Source organism: Drosophila navojoa, chromosome X (assembly GCF_054131105.1).
Source record: "Drosophila navojoa isolate 15081-1374.11 chromosome X, UAZ_NAV_1.0, whole genome shotgun sequence".
Taxonomy (NCBI): domain Eukaryota; kingdom Metazoa; phylum Arthropoda; class Insecta; order Diptera; family Drosophilidae; genus Drosophila; species Drosophila navojoa.
In genome coordinates this window covers 31,933,464-31,950,109 of record NC_142895.1, presented here as the reverse complement: position 1 = coordinate 31,950,109, position 16,646 = coordinate 31,933,464, and the positions used below count along the sequence as shown (strand labels likewise).

The 16,646-nt window shown below is 38.2% G+C and overlaps 1 protein-coding gene and 1 long non-coding RNA gene across 2 annotated transcripts in view; one reads left to right on the top strand and one right to left on the bottom strand.

Annotated features, from left to right (window-relative positions):
• c12.2 (von Willebrand factor A domain-containing protein c12.2) overlaps positions 1–12,719 on the top strand; it is a 99,044-nt gene extending 86,325 nt beyond the window's left edge. Inside the window, exon 8 of the transcript XR_016197454.1 lies at positions 12,671–12,719. The gene's annotated coding sequence lies outside the window, so the exon portion shown is untranslated. The remainder of the gene's footprint in view (positions 1–12,670) is intronic.
• LOC149090851 (uncharacterized) overlaps positions 1,838–16,646 on the bottom strand; it is a 116,859-nt gene continuing 102,050 nt past the window's right edge. The window contains exon 2 of the long non-coding RNA XR_016197457.1: positions 1,838–2,576. This is a non-coding gene — a long non-coding RNA (uncharacterized LOC149090851). The remainder of the gene's footprint in view (positions 2,577–16,646) is intronic.

Sequence of the window (16,646 nt, the reverse complement as noted above, 5' to 3'; positions counted from 1 at the left end):
AGCACGGGAGTGCCCTTCTCCCAGCCATCGCTCTCCCGCTTCTCGCGTTTAGATGCGCTCTCTGCTGTGCAAGCTGCGCTTGCGATTAATTGGAATTAATAAATCAGTACGAATTGAACCACTGGTGTCATCACACTGAGGAGTCCGCAAGTTACATTTTTGTGTTGCTTCAAGTACGTTGTATATACATTGCATACATCCATTGAAACATACAGCTTTAATTTCGCTGCCAGTGAAATGATTGATCGCACGCTGGGCATAGTTAATACCATCCTGCTTGGAGTAACCATTTGACACCAAGCGTGCCTTAAATCGTGCTACTTGATGATGATGGAACCTTCACGTTGCTGGCAAACAGACCCCAAGAACGTTGTGCTGCCTTCGAGTTCAATCTGGCTTGCCGGTTCAAATCAGCCTTGGTCTGCCAGTACCAATGTTGCTAAAAATGGGTCGTTTGACAACAAATATAGCCACAAATTGCTTTGTGAGTAAACATGATCAAAACCCGATCCAGCAAGAAATAAAAAGAACTTTAATACCGTCAATGTTGGAGAAGAATTGCACGTAGATATACATATATTGTATACAGCAAATTCTTTCTGACCTGCATCGCCAAATTTACGAATTTCGCAGTCGTTCTCGTGCAATAGTGTATTTAAAGTTTTTACTATATATTAAAACTGTTCAATTTGTTCTCAAAAGCATAAAAACTGTATAATTATAACGAAAAGTGATATGCTAACATTTATTTAAAGAGAAACCCAATGAAGGAAAAAAAAGTATGCTAAGTACACACTTAAAATAGTAAACCCCTATGCTACTCACGAGCTATAAGGACGATGAACCACAAATACTATAACAATTAGAGGTGCCAAACTATCGATGGTGAGCCCCATCGATTCAGGACGATAGTAATTTCCAAACCATCGATAGAGGTCGATAGTACCATCGATAGAGGTCGATAGTACCATCGATAGTGGTCGATAGTCGCAACAAAAAACAGTGATTCTTGGCCTTAAAAATTTGAACACTGAAATTTTGTGAAATTTTATTTTTTTTATGGTAGTGATAGATTTTTGTTCAAAAACAGCAAAACGTTCACATTTTCTTCTTTAAGACTCATATTTACAGACAGTTGAAGTTTGGTTACATATCGCCACGGATTTGATGCTTTGGGGCAAGTGTTTATTTCGTCGGCAGCAGTAGATATTGGAATTACTGGTAGTGTTTGTCGGAAATCGCCAGATAATAAAATCATTCAACCACCAAAACATCTCGAGTCGTTGCGCAGATCTTTTAATGTTCGGTCTAGTGCTTCCAATGCGTGTTTGTGCGCCATTGTGCATTCGTCCCATACGATAATTTGTAATGCATTGCATTGCATGTCCATTGCGGAGTGTTTCGAAAAGTTACATGTCGGTTGTTCAGTAGTTTGAAGATTTAATGGCAATTTCAACGCAGAGTGAGCCGTACGGCATCGGTCTAACAGTGCGGTTTAACAATGCACTATAGAAAAAAACCCGAAATTTTGGCATAAATACAATTTTTTTGTTGTCAATTTTTGCAATGTGGTCATATGAACGGTGCGTTTTAGATATTCTTTATAGTTGCCCAGTACTGCGTCGTGTAAGCACAATACCGCGTGCTTCCAAGTCTTCACCAACAATCCGGAGCGTTGGAGCATTAAATGTGCGTTCATGTGTTCCAGCTGGTCTTTTATCTGCTCTGATTACTACTTTATACACATCACTTGGCATGCGCTCTAAAGCAGTCTTGAACCGCCTGATCAATGCATGATGTTTATGAAGCATTTGCTGCAAAATTTGGAGGGTTGCTCTTTTCATAGCTGGGTTGATTTCTTGACGCCGGTCAAGTTGTTTCTATATTGCCCATGAAGTATATTTGCAAGAATTTTTGCTGTGCATCTTAAATAGGTTGCAATGATCCAATGCGATGGCAAATCTGGCCTTGAATCTTTAGATTCAAAGCCATAGTTATAGATACATTTACAAACACTTTTTACAGAAATCTAACAAACTACATTATTCCAAATTACCTTAAATGTTGTCGGATTATATCCGCCTTCTTCAATAACTTCCGCCCCAAATGAATTCATTTGGAAGCTGGCATTGTATTTTTGAGTGTTCGCTAGAACAGGGAACGCAATGGCTCTGGTGGCGGGACCACTAATGGCAATGTCACTTTACCACTAAGGCAGCACAAACCAGGAGTTTTACCAGCAAACTTCAATGCGCCACAATGCTGGCAAACAACGTCCATTGAACCAATGCAAACTAAACGATGCAAGCTGTAGTCAATGGTGCAATCATATCGAAACGCTGCTCGGTTCAAATCAATCCTTGAACCATTTCGTATCGCCGTGTCACGGGCTGCCTCTCTTTGAGAAGCACGAACTAAGACCCTTCTTTGTTGGATACTAACGCGGCGCTCTTCTCAGGCGGTTTCTCGTTCTTCGTCAGATAATTGACTCGCGTTATTCCGTTGCCTAATTGCATTATGGGTCCGCCGGGAAAGATTAGATCTTCTAGGACGCGGCATTTTTATTAATTGTAATACTGAATATGCCCTCGCACAAAACCACAAAGCAATCGAGATATATAAATATGAATAATTTACACAAATTAATGTTTGATACAAACAAATCTTTTTTTTTTATCAAATGAGCTTTTTATACTCATTCACGAAGTGAATTATTATACTCATTCACGAAGTGAATTAGTATATTGGTTTTGTGCAATGTCCGTCTTGCTGTCAGTCCGTCTGTCCGTCCATCAGTCTGTCCGTCTGTCCGTATGAACGCAGTTCATTTCGCCGCTATTGAAGCTAGAGACTTGAAATTTGGAACACATACTCGTGTATAGCTCCGATTTATAAAGTGTTAAAATTTTCCCGATCCGCCCACTAGGGGCGTGGCAAATCGGAAAATGCATTTTCCGATATACCAGAAATCATGTTAGTTGAAGAGCTAGAAAGTTGAAATTTGGTATGTAGATCCGCGTTGAACCCAAGTCCAAAAAGCTATGGTGGATATATCTACGCCCATTGGGGGCGTGGCAAATCAGATAAAACTGTATCTCATAAAGTCCTAAAGCTAGAACGTTGAAATTTCGCACGTGAGCTAATGCTATAATTCTATAATGACTGATGAAAAAATTTTATGTCTACGCCTACTGGGGGCGTGGCAAATCGGACCTGAAGATATAGTAATTTTTCAAATTTGGCTTTATTTTAGGCACCATTGATGCTAGAGACTTGTAATTTGGTATATATACGCGAGTTGACCACCCAAGTCCAACAAGCTATGGTGGATATATGTCCGCCAAAAGGGGGCGTGGCAAACTTTATATCTCCTACAGTTTAAGAGCTAGAAGCTTCAAATTTGGATAGTTGAGTTACTGGTAACCTCCTCTATCGATGCCCCAAAAATAATTGTCACGCCTCTTTGCAGGCGTGGCATATCGAAAAATACCCTGTAATTTTCACATTTTTTGAGCGTAAGCATTCAAAGAACTGGCTAAGAACTGGCCAAAAATGAGGTGTCTACGGCCACTAGGGGCGTGGCAATCGGCATTTGTAGTATCAAATTGCGACATTTATAGGCTTGAGCTATCTATGTATGTACATGAATATACAAATTGGCTTAATAGGCATTGATAGCACGGAAGGAAACATTTTTATAAAATTTAAAAATAAAATTTAAATATTTTTAAAAAATAAAAGCTAAAGTAACAAAATTTGCAATTTCCAAAAAAGAGTTTTCCGCGGGATTTGAACTCGCACCCAAGCCATGTTTGTCAAAATAGCAAAAACAAATTTAGCCGGCGCCTTTGCCGACAGCGCTACCGCCTACTGTCGACAATTGTAATTAAAATGAAATCCAAAAATGAGATTCTTGTTATGACGCATTATAGAAAAGAGCCAGAGTAGCGGATGATAAATTTGCATTACATACATAACCACATACAAATGAGCGCGTGCATAAGAAAGGCTGGAATGCTTGATGCTACATATGCGTGCAGACTTATGTACATACATATAAATGCATATATGCGTACATACATATATGAGGGCTTTTTAAGAAGAAACAAATTTAAACTTATAAAATTGTTCAATTAGAAAAAAGAATAAAATGTCTATTTTATAAAAACAAAATATGTATGAAAAAAAAAAACTTAACCTTCATGGGGACCACTGTAACATAACTTGCGACGCCTTTAGCGCCCACGCTATCGCTTTGCTTTACAAACTGGTAGCTAAAATACAATAAGCTAGTAACAGAGCGTCATCTGACAAAACTACAATAACAGCTAGAAAATCCAGAAATCAATCGCAATTCTTAGAATGCTAAAAAGCGCGCTTTTGTAATGTAAGAAAACGCTAAAGAATCTGCAATCTGTGTGACCGAAAGCTATCAACGAAAATTTGTACTCATAAAGTGCACGATCAATATGATAATTATCGATTACTCGATAAAAACTACCAAAAGCTACAATATAATCAAAAAGCATAATTGTTTTGTACTAAATTTTTTTAAAGCCAAATTAAATTAAATTTACAAAGGGACTGTGAATGAGTATTCCGCAGTCGGTAGCGCCCGACTGCAACGTTCTTACTTGTTTATGAATAGTCAGGTTCGCCTCAGGCTGTGCCGTAGACTGACTGACTACATTTGTTTATTTACTTCTATCACTAACCAGAAAACACATAGACCGGACACGTACTGTAGAGTTTTGCACACTATTTTTTTGACATTACGACCCACACAACTTCGTATTTGCTCGGCTCCTCACTTTTAGGTTCAGGCAACGAAAATATTCGAAAGCACAATCATTCTGCTTCATGCGCTCGACCGAGATGGTCGATGGTTGAACAAAAGATCCCTCTGTGCTCAATGTTTCCTTTGCTCTCACTCTCTCTCGGTGCTCTTTGCTCTCTCAAATGTGTATATGTGTGTATGCATGTGAGCACAAGCAGCAGCTTGTACATTTGTACATATATACATATATGCACAGGTGCAAGGGAGCTTAATCAGGTAAATTTTTTTAAAATTCATTCCACGATCATTGAAATGAAATCAGGTGCTTAAATATAAGTGTGAGTTACCTGCCAGTTACTATACTACACACATGCATACTTATGTATGTGAATGAGTTACTCGCCGGTCACAGTGCCACAAAGTATGTATATGTATGTACATATATATGTATATATTTTAGATTCGGGCTACGATAATATACTTATGTATGTATGTATGCACAACAGATAGCACGACGAAATCAGTGCGCTGCAGAAACTCAATCGAAATTGTCCCGTTCTATGCGCTTTGTGTTTTTTGTCCTACTCTCTCTCACACACTCTTCTCTCTCTTTCTCTATATGGGCTCTCAAATCATCAAGCTCAACATCGGACAACAATTGAAATTTTTTCGCGACGATCCCCCTTTTGAGTGAAGAGTACACCAAAATTTTAAAAGCGTTTGCCACGCCCATGCAAGCAAACTGTAAGGGTTTCGTTGATTATTTCTGGGAAGGGTATGCAAGTTTTGATGCACACAAAAAATATGATTTCGCGACGAGCATGCACACAGTTTGCATGAATGTCGCAAACGATTTTAAGATTTCGGTATACTCTTCACTCAAAAGAAAAGAGCTGGGACCGTCGCGAAGAAATTTCAATTTTTGTGCGCTGCTGAGCTTCATGATTTGAGAGCCCACAGAGAGAGAGATATAGAGTTAGAGAGAGAGGAGAGTAAGACAAAAAACAAAAAGCGCATACATGACCATTTCGTTTGCGTGCTTAGAGCGTAGAGCCACTAACCAGAGAGCACATAGACCGGACACGTAGTGTAAAGTGTTTTGCACACTTATTTTCGAGGGTAATCTCCCAGTCAACTTCGTATTTGCTCGGCTCATCACTTTTAGGGGTCGGACTACAAAAATATGCGAGAGCACAATCATTTCGCTTTATGCGCTCGACCGAGATGGTGCATGTGTGTAGTATAGTGTCTGGCGAGTAACTCGCGCTTATATTTATATATGTATGTAATACCTGATTAAGCTCATTAAGCTAATGGAAAGCAATCCCTTGCACCTGTTATTATATATACATGCATGCAAGTAAAAAAAACTTATAAGCTGTATTGACAAGTGCATATCAAGTATTAAAAAAAAAATGCATTCATTGAAATGAAATCAGGTGCTTAAATATAAGCGCGAGTTATTTGCCAGTCAATATACTACACACATGCACTTGTCGCTTTAGCTAGTCAATAAAGCTACAAAAGCCCAAAATCGTTCACATCATTCTAAGTTGAGGCAGGCACACGCCAATGTTCATCTCCCAAGCACACATGCCCATACACACACGCACATATGTATGAAATCACATAGGCATAGAAATGCTTCTACAAGTGATCTCCCATAATTGTAAGCATCGCAGCCCATGCGTACACACAATCAAATGTATATATGTACATACATATGTACGTATGTATGTATGTGAGCACTTCACAAGATCGACCAAATGCAAATGCTGGGATTTAAAATTGCTACTGGCAGCAAGAGCTTCGCACACAGGCACACAAATGCTCATAGTACATGTAGCAAGGGAGAGTGTGTGCGTGCACGCTCGTCGCGAAAGCATTTTCACTATGAGCACCAACGTTTTCATACCCTTTCCACAAATAAAATCGAAAACACATATACAGATTTTGTACGAGCTTGGCAAACGGTTTGATAAGTTCGGTATACTCTTCACACAGAAGGGAAGGCATTGGTTCTTGCTGCGAAGAAATTTCAATTTTCGTGAGCTGGCAGCTCAGAGCTGCTGCTTGTGCTCACATGCATACACACATATACACATTTGAGAGAGCAAAGAGCATCGAGAGAGAGAGAGAGAGAGCAAGGGAAACATTGAGCGTAGAGATATCTCTTGTTCAACCATCGACCATCTCGGTCGAGCGCATAAAGCGAAATGATTGTGCTCTCGCATATTTTTGTAGTCCGACCCCTAAAAGTGATGAGCCGAGCAAATACGAAGTTGACTGGGAGATTACCCTCGAAAATAAGTGTGCAAAACACTTTACACTACGTGTCCGGTCTATGGTAGAGCTGGGAAACCATCGATGCAACCATCGATTCTATCGATGGACTTTAATTTTTATGATATATCGATGGACTTTTGTCGATATCGATAAATCGCCGCTTTGAGTAACAAATCAAATTTTCTTTTGTAACAAAATAATATTTATTTTTTTGCATGCTTGATCTATTTTTGTAAATTTAATAAATAGTTGACAAACATAGCATACGGACATTGTTAAACATTGGTAGTTCCTCTTCAACATGGACAAGAAAAAATGTCAATCAACTGATTTTTTTGAACAAAAATGAATGGCTGTTCCCTGAAAACAACGAGACTAATTAATATTTTAGTATTATTTTACGTTAGTAAATATTGAATATTTACTTTTATTAGTTTTTATATTTTTATTTTTTAATTTGTCGATAAGAAAGAAAATGGATCTCTTTTATATTTAAGTTATCTTTAAAATCGTTATGTTGAATTTGTGTTAAGTTTTGGAAATGAAAATTTAATGAATTAATCTTTTATATTTTCTCTATATTTGTCTATATTCTTTATTCTTATTCTGTAAATATGTACAAGGAAAAGTATGAAAATACAAGAGCATTATTTACATTTATTTCTATTATGAAAAGTACGACTTTTATACAAAAAAAGTTTAAAATTTAAAAGGAAAAATTTTTCGATGGAACCATCGATATAATCGATTATTTTTTCCATCGATGCGAAAACCATCGATGGAGCCGTCCATCGATTGTTTCCCAGCTCTAATAGAGCGCACTGATTTCGTCATGCTATCTTTCATTACCCGAGCCAGCCAATACCAAGCCGAGCGAATACGAAGTTGGCCGGGCCCTACTAGACAGATTTTGCGGCGTGGAAAAACGTTGCTCTACATGACTAGTCTATGTGTTGTTTGGTCAGTGGCTGAGTTTAAGCTGTCCTGTAACCTTAACCTTAAATTATATAAGTAGTCATTGCCCACTACACGCTTCACGCCTTGGTAGTCAGAGCAAAATGGATGCCAAGATGGAAGACGAGCTGCAAGCTTTCTCGCGCCGTTCCTCGTTGCAGTGATCGCTGCAGCAACAAGAGAGGGCGTTGGCTTTACCTTAGAGGGTTTGTGTGCCAGCATATAAATGCCTTAATGAGGAGCTGGCTAGGCTGGTCAGACGACCGAAGCGTTCTGTAACCAACCGGTTAACAGCTGGATGGTCGTTAAAGGACGCAAGTCTCTGCAGAAATGACCCAGAAGTGATGCTATCGGGATTTCAGGTCTAGGACATGCTTCGCGTAGTCAAGAGCAACCCAAATGTAAAACATCTGAGCTGCGATGTCCAGGGCATTCGGAAGACAGCTAATGGGGACCTTTTGTTGCAACTATGTAGAAAGCCGGAGCATAGCGCTGAGGCTATGCGCTTGCTCTTCTAGTTGGGAAAGCCAAAACTCTGCTCGAGCTGTTCAACATTAGAATAGCATGGGTTGTATGCCGAGCCGTGAATCAGCCTAAATGCTGTTTCAAGTGCTTCGATTACGGTCACATGGCAGCCAACTGCAGCAGCGACTAAGACTTAAAGAGCACCTGTTTTAGGTGTGGAGAGATGGGTTACAGTTCAAAAGCATGCACCAAGCCACCAAAGTTCTATAAAAGAAACAAGTAAGAAAGCCTTAGTCGAGACTGCTCGACTACGACTACTACGGGTAAATTTTATCAAAAACCATGTCCTAAGGCAGACGGTCCTACAGTGATGCGGCTCACTGAAAAGGCTACGTCTATACATTTTTTATACCCTGAACCCATTGAAAATGGGAAATCAGGGTATAATGGTTTTGTTGAAATGTATGTAACAGGCAGAAGGAGGCGTGGCAGACCCCACAAAGTATATATATTCTTGATCAGGGCGACGAGCTGAGTCGATTTAGCCCTGTCCGTCCTTCCGTCCGTCCGTCTATCCGTATGTTTGAACGCGTCGATTTCAGAAGATATAGGAGCTAGAGACTACAACTTTTTTTTTAAATGTCAGTATATATCACGCGCATATCGAGCTTATCACTAAAAACGATAACTCATTCCGATACTTTTTTATCGATAAAAAACCATATCGAAGATCACTTTTATAATTATATCTCCTACATCTTTCAAGCTAAAATCTCCGAATTTAAAATGTATATTAAGATGAATTTTATACAATTTCGGTTTTTGTTAAAATTTACCCCCCACCCCAAAATCCACCCCCTCACCCTCATCTTTGTAAAAGTCGTATATCAAATACTAGAGACTTGAACTTTGGTATACACAAACATTTATACATCCTGATTACGTTCTGAAAGTTTCATTACGATCGTACGTCTAGAAATTAAATTATTCATCAAATAAGCTCTCATTATATTGCCAACACTGCGGCGCACCCCAAGCGCAATCGCCTGTATATGCGTGTGTTTGTTTGTATGCGTGTGTGCGTGTGTATGTGCGAATTATTATTGAAATATCAGTTGCTCGAAGGGTTCAGGGGATCTCGTAGTCGAGCAGTCTTGACTAGAGCTTTCTTACTTGTTCTTTTTATACCCTGAACCCATTGAAAATGGGAAATCAGGGTATAATGTTTTTGTGTAAAAGTATGTAACAGGCAGAAGGAATCATCGCAGACCCCACAAAGTATATATATTCTTGATCAGCACGACGAGCTGAGTTGATATAGCCCTGTCCGTCTGTCCGTCCGTCTGTCCGTATGAACGCCGAGATCTCAGAAGATATAAGAGCTAGAGAGCTGAAATTTTGTGTGCATACTCGTGTATACCATACGCAGTACGAGTTTGCTTTATTTTTTCGATAACTCATCCGATAACTTTTTTATCGAGAATAATCGAAAGATTGATTTTGTTTTTTGAGCCTCATTGGAATACCATTAGACGTGGAGACTTCAGATTTACTGTGTATATATGTATGATGAATACAAACATTTTGTAATCAACAGATTTTGGATACCACGCCCCCTTCGCCCCCAATTTGTAAAAAACGTATTTCAAGTACTAGAGACTTGTGCTTTGGAATGTACACACATTTTGACCATATAATTACGCCCTTAAAATCGTATGTTTACAAAAGAAGTTATTCGCCAAGTAAATCCTCATACTATTGCCCACACTGCAGCGCAGCCCAAGCGCAGTCGCTGCTTACTCCGCAGTTAGCAGAGCGCGGGCGCGAGATTACAAAATGTTTGTATTCATCATATGTATATACACAGTAAATCTAAAGTCTCTACGTCTTATAGTATTTCAATGATCGATTTGAATCGATTTTGAATCCAGGATACGAATCTAGGGGAAAATCCCAAGCGTTCCAGGTTTAGAATTAGTATTTAATGATGTACGGAGTCAAATGCTATACTGAAGTCAGTATAAATAACATCAGTTTGCAGAAAAACTGTCATTGACAAGCGTTGTAAATTCTAGTATATTAGAGGACGTTGATCGATTTTGAACATAACCATGCTGAGACGGTTGAATAATCGATTTGTAAAACTATTGCAAGGCTGATGTTATAATTTTTTCAAATAACTTCGGAATAGCAGATAATTTTGCAATGCCTCTATAATTGGAAATATCAGATCTTCCAACTTTTTTATATAGGGGAATAATGAAAGATCTTTTCCAAATTGAAGGGAACACAGAGGTTTCCAAAGACAAATTAAACAATTTTAGTAATGGTAACTGAAAAGACACACTGCACTCTTTAATCACACAACTAGGAATATTATCAGCACCAGGAGAGACAGATGATTTCAATGTCCTAATGGCTGCAACCAGAGAGGTAGGAGTGACCTAAGGAGCGTTAATGGACCCATATTCAGGCAGTGGATATGGATATGAGTTGTTATAGGGATCACTAGAAGAATAAGTGGATTGAAAAAAATCTGCAAATAGATCAGAGGACTCCTGGTCATGACAAGTTTTTTCAGCACCAAGCACAAATATAGACGGCAAACCAGAAGACTTGCGCTTTAAGTTTACAAATGATTAAACTTGTTTGGGATCTCGAGCAAACTGACGTTTGCAACGCATAAGATAATTCTAATAACAACGAGTATTTATAAGATTAAAATTAGACTTGGCTATGGAATACTTAGACCAGTTGACACTAGAACCAGACTTTTTATATTTTTTAGATTTAATTTTTCTTAAATTCGAAAGTGTCTTAGTGAACCAAGGCGGCTTATTTGAAAAGGGCGACATACGGCAGAGAGGGACACAACATCCAGAATAGAGTTTAAGGTTGTATACAAGAGCGATACTGCCAAATTAATATCAACCCACTCATATAAAAGGGACCAATCTGTTGAGTTAATTAAATCGTTGAGCAAAACAAAATCGCATTTCCGATAACAACGACTTGGTTTAGAAGGCAAAGGAGTAAAATTGAGATGATTACCAAAAGCTAATAAAACCTCTAAAGTGGGGTGATGTATATCCTCAGGTGTGCAGAAAGGAGTCGATCTCACGACATTAATGAGCGAATCATGATTAGTAAACACAAGATCTAGTGTGCGATTTAGATGATTAGAAATAGAGTTTATATGAAACAGAGACAAGTTAAACAAGTCATCAAGAAGATAGTGATCAATTGTCGGAATAAAGTAATTTGCATTATAAGTTGCTGACCAAGAAGTGTTGGGAATATTAAAATCCCCCAACACATGTTCATAAACTTCTTTAATACAATTAATATGTTGAGCATAAACTTGTAAATCAGAAGAGGGAGGGATATAAGAACATGTGATAAACAATGAGCACGATGGGAGAGTTAATTTAACCCCTAAAATCTCTGCATCATGATGGGAGGAAAAGGAAACACTTCAGAGAGGATACTGGATTTAACAGCAGTTAACACACCACCACCTCTACGCATTGAACGATCGAGTCTATAAGTAGTGAAATTACTTGAAAGGATTTCACTATTATGAATATGATTAGCCACGTTTCAATGAATGCAGTAATATCATATTGTACACTAAAACTGTGTAAGAATAGCCTTTTCAGTTTAGAATTTAAGCCACGTATATTTTAATAAATCAGAGACAGCTGCGAAGAAGATTGGAAAGTATTTAGTTTTTTTGGTACAATGTTTGATGAAGATTGCACCGAAGGTAGATTTACAGAAATAGGAGTCGATCTGTTACGATTTTTAGGTCTAAATTCATTAACAACTACATGAGGTGGCCAGAAGTTTGGATCACATAAAGTTTAAAAATATTCTATCGGCACATTTATCTTGAAGGAGGCAATTTCACGCGGAGTTGCGAAGCTAAACTTCGATATAAAGACATTAGCCGAAGTCTTGCTTGCAATAAAAGCAGATACTGCCTCACAGGTCGTGTCAGATGAAAGCCTAGATAAGAAAACTTGCTTTCGAGGAGATACGGCAGATAATTTAATATGTAAAACATTCGATACTTCAAAATATTTTAAGAGTCCCTTGAATTTCAAAATAACGAGAGTCGATTTCTGCCTGTTACATACATTTTAACAAAACCGTTATACTCTGATTTCCCATTTTCAATGGGTTTAGAGCTTAAAAAAAAAAGCAATTAAGAAAATTCTAGTCGAGAGTGATCGACTAGATACTACCACTGACCAGACAACACTCATAGTATATGTAGCAAGGGAGAGTGTGTGTGTGCATGCCCGTTGCGAAATCATATTCTTTACGCGCCTCAACGCTTTCATACCCTTCCTAGAAATAATCATGAAAACGCTAGCATTTCGCATTAGCGTGGCAAACGCATTTAAAATCTTAAGGAAAGAGCTGAGATCGAACAAATTTCAAATTTTGAGCGCTGCTGAACTTGATGATTTCAGAGCCCATAGAGAGAGAGAAGAGAGAGGTGGGAGAGAGAGTAAGACAAAAAACCCAACGCGCATAAAACGGGACCATCCCGTTTGAGTTTTTCAGCGCACTGATTTCGTCGTGCTATCTTTCATAATCCGAGCCAGCAAATACCAAGCCGAGCGAATACGAAGTTGATTGGGACCTACGAGACAGATTTTTCGGTGTTGAAAAACTTTGTACTACATGTCTAGTCTATGTGTTGTCTGGTCAGTGATACTACCCTGAACCAAACTAATAAAAACGAACATTTAGTAACAATTTCAATTTCGATGTATTTAAAAATATAAATGAAATAGAAAACTCATTTAATTAAATATATAACAATTTTGAAGCAATTAAAAATAATTTCGACCAGCTCTAGATTTGAAGACGAGACTTCCCGATCGAGCGCCACGTCTTTTATCACGACGCTACCTCACTGCTAGAAATTGAAATGGCACAACTGAAATAGATTCACTGCTGCAGCGCCATCTGGCAAATCTAAACCAAACTAACTGCTGCTGTGATTCTAAGAATGTGCAAGAATAATCTAACTGATAAAAACGCACATTTAGTATGGCTAAAATTTCAATTTCGATCTATTTAAAAATATAAGAGAAATAGAAAACTCATATAATTAAACATATAAAAATTTTGAAGCAATACTAAAAAAAAATTAACTACGCGCCCCGGATTTGAGACCGTTACTTCTCGATCGAAGGCCACTCCGCTAATCACGACGCCACTTAAGTGGAGAAGAGTGAATTCACTCTTCGTAATTTTATGGCAAAACTGATAAATAGATTCACTGATGCAGCTCTATTTAGCAGAACTAAGCGAAACCACTGACCAGACAACACATAGACTAGAAATGTAGAACAAATTTTTTTACAGCTCAAAACTGTTAAGTTGACGTGCCACTATACTTCATATTTACTCGGCTCGGTCGCTGGAGGCTCGAGCAGTGAAAATGCTGCACGACAAAAACAGTGCGCTGTGTGCGCTCAATCGAAATGGTCCCGATTCCGTATGAAGCAAAGCTATTTGCATTTTTGCATTTGTGCTACTCTCTTTCTCTCAGTCCCTCTCTCTCGCTCTCTATGGTCCCTAAAATCATCACTCTCAACAGCATGCACACACACACTCACCCTTGCTACATGTACTATGAGCATTGGTATGCCTGTGTGCGAAGCTCTGGCTGCCTGTAGCAATTTTAAAGCCCAGCATTTGCACTTGGTCGATCTTGTGAAGTGCTAAGAAGTGCTAATCTTGCTAAGTGCATAATAAATATAACAAGTAAGAAGGCTCTAGTCGAGACTGCTCGACTAGGAGATACCCTGAACCCTCCAAGCTGATATTCTTATCATTCTGCACTTCTATCATGCACGCACACATACAATACACATGCATCCACCCTCACGCAGCCGCGCTCTGCTAACTGCGCAGTAAGCAGCGACTGCGCTTGGGCTGCGCTGCAGTGCTGGCAATAGTATGAGAATTTACTTGGTGAATAACTTCTTTTGTAAACACACGATCTTAATGAAATTTTCAGGGCGTAATTATATGGTCAAAATGTGTTTTCATTCCAAAGCAGTACTTGAAATACGTTTTTTACAAATTGGGGGCGAAGGGGGCATGGTATCCAAAATCTGTTGGCTACAAAATGTTTGTATTCATCATATGTATGCACACAGTAAATCTGAAGTCTGCACGCCTAATAGTATTCCAATGAAGCTCAAAAAACAAAATCAATTTTTCGATTATTCTCGATAAAAATTTATCGGATGAGTTATCGAAAAAATAAAGCAAACTCGTACTGCGTATGGTATACACGAGTATGCACACAAAATTTCAGCTCTCTAGCTCTTATATCTTCTGAGATCTCGGCGTTCATACGGACAGACGGACGGACCGACGGACGGACAGACGGACAGGGCTATATCGACTCAACTCGTCGTGCTGATCAAGAATATATATACTTTGTGGGGTCTGCGATGATTCCTTCTGCCTGTTACATACTGTTACACAAAACCATTATACCCTGATTTCCCACTTTCAATGGGTTCAGGGTATAACAAGCACACAAGCACATAGGCTGCGCTGCAGTATTGGCATTATCAGAATTTAATTATTTAATAATTTAATTTTTATACGTACAATCTTAATGAAACTTTCAGAACGTAATCATATTGTTTAAATGTGTGTATATTTCGAAGCACAAGTTTTTAATTTTGAAGAACGCCTTTTACAAAGATGATGGTGAGGGGGTGGATATAGCGTAGGGGGGGGTAAATTTTCATAAAAGTCAAATTTGTATAAAATTTATCTTAAAATATATTTTAAATTTGGAGACTGCAGATATAATTTTATAACTTATTTTCGATAGTTTTTTATCGATAAAAAATATTGAACGAGCTATCGCTTTTTAGTGATAAACTCGATATGCGCGCTATATATACGGATTTTCCAAAAAAAAGTTAAAGTCTCTAGCTCCTATATCTTCTGAGATCCACGCGTTCAAGCAGTGGCTTAGTGACAGCGACGTTGGCAGCGCTGTTGTCGGCGATGTCACCGCCCTGTTGGGCAACTTGAAGTTGCGCGTATTGTTATTCTTCTTAGAATTATGCAGACCGAACCTACGTGTGCAGAAAGTGCATCAGCCGCATAAATTTATTTGTTGTTAACTCTTCGCTTTTTGATTTACACCTGTCCCCAATTGATTTTCTAAAAAGAATGGTATGTTGTTGATGGGATTTGGCTTACAAGTTTCCGCATGTTCAAGTTTTAGGATGACTTTTCTTCTTTTTTTCCTCCTATCAGATATTAATAGAAACTGGTGAGAATGGCACAGAGTGATGAATGGTATTCTATTGATGTTTGAATGCTCTTGGATCTTTTGCATGACTTTGATGTTGTTGATATGTAACGCTTATAGTGTCTGTAATGAGATAATTCTTATGCGTTCGCTTTCCATTGGTGTTATCTGTATTAACGGGCTTCCAGGTTTCATTACTGAGACCTCGATATTACTGAAAGTTTTCCCATTGATAACTAAGGTCTCTTTCCAAAATCTAAACATGGCTTTCGATGGTTCCGTTGAAGTCGTTTAGCAGGATTAATCCCTCGTCGGTTTCTTCCAGTTCTGGGACGTGGTCTGCATTGCTTAAGTCGCATAGTGCTTGATCTCTCCTGATAATTTTAGGTATACAACTATCTCTAGTTAAGTTAAAAATTTTCGTCCCATCGCAAATTGATGTTATTATAGTTCTTGCAGTTATTTAATATACCATAGAGCTCGTTTTTACATTAATATATTTCGTTGTGTTCTATGTTAATGATACTATTTTTTTTATTACAGGTTTCAGAATGTAGTTTGGTTCCATTATGCAAAATGAAAACATCTGTGAATTCTAACATTTCTTTAATATTTAATGGTGACATCAATATTTATTGAAACTTTTTACTAATTATTTTTATTTTTTTTTTCGCAAGTAAAAATGTATTTATTAAGCTTTTAGGCATATTAAGTGTTTATTATTTCTTCTTTAAATATCCCTCAGCATATGATCACGACGTATGATGACTAGAACAACTGAGAATATTTTGTTATTGCCTAGTTGAGCGAAAACCTCGTTGATTTTTGAGATGGGTATTTATCGGCAATGGTTTCTTCCCA